This window comes from Dendrobates tinctorius, unplaced genomic scaffold (genome assembly GCF_039654945.1).
Source record: "Dendrobates tinctorius isolate UK_male_01 unplaced genomic scaffold, ASM3965494v1 ptg000060l, whole genome shotgun sequence".
NCBI classification, from domain to species: domain Eukaryota; kingdom Metazoa; phylum Chordata; class Amphibia; order Anura; family Dendrobatidae; genus Dendrobates; species Dendrobates tinctorius.
The window spans coordinates 37,978,993-37,980,058 of NW_027361728.1; positions in this window are offsets into that span (position 1 = coordinate 37,978,993).

Below are 1,066 nucleotides of genomic sequence, written 5' to 3' on the forward strand. Positions count from 1 at the left end.
GCAGGGTTCCCCAACTCCAGTCCTCAAGGTCCACCAACAGATCATGTTTTCAGGATTTCCTTTGTACTGCACAGGTGAATCAATTATCACCGGAGCAATACAAAGGAAATCCTGAAAACATGACCTGTTGGTGGGCCTTGAGGACTGGAGTTGGGGAACCCTGAGTTAGAGCATAGAGGGAACAGTAGGGATTGGGCATTATTAATTCAAGTATATTACAAAAGTGGTTAGATTATTAAAGGGAACCTGTCATGTAAAATAATGCTATTAACCTGCAGATATAGAGTTAATCTGCAGGTCAATAGCGTTCTGACACCGTGCGAAGCCCACACTGAGAGCCCCGCTGCCGTGAGAAAATTAACTTTATTCCCACTGGCAGGTTCGCTCTTTTAGTCAGGGTGTGGGCACACGTAAGCGTTTTTTTCACGTTTGTTAAGCGTTTTTACTGGCAAAAACGCTTAACAACACTTAAAAGAAGCATCCCATTCATTTTAATGAATTCTGCACTTTGTGCATATTGATGCGAAAAAAAACGCATCATGGTAAAAAGTGCAGCATGCTCATTAATTTTGCAGAAAAATCCGCATTTCTAACTATTTTCTATGAGACTGGGACCGCTTTGGAAAAAAACGCATGAAAAACGCGCGTTTTTCTGGGAAGGAGTCCGGTTTTCATGTAGAAATTTTCTGCATACGTGGGCACATAGCCTCACTGTTGCAGCACTGGCACAGTTTCAGTCATTGCTCAGTGTATAGAGAGCAGCAGCTATAACTGCACCTCTGTCACTCACTGACAGCCGGCTCTAGTGTTAGGCCGGGGTCACACTGGCGAGGAATACGGCTGAGTGAGAGGCGCTAAAAGCACGCATTACACACGGACCAATAATTCTCTATGGGGTCACTCGCACCAGCCGTGTATTTCTCATCCATATTCTACGGTCCGTGCCAATCTCAGCATGCTGCGATTGTCAGCGTACTACGCCCGTAGTATGCCAATGCAAGTCTATGGGTGCGCAAAAAATACAGATTTCACATGGAGCACACATGTGACTTGCGAGAAATACGCA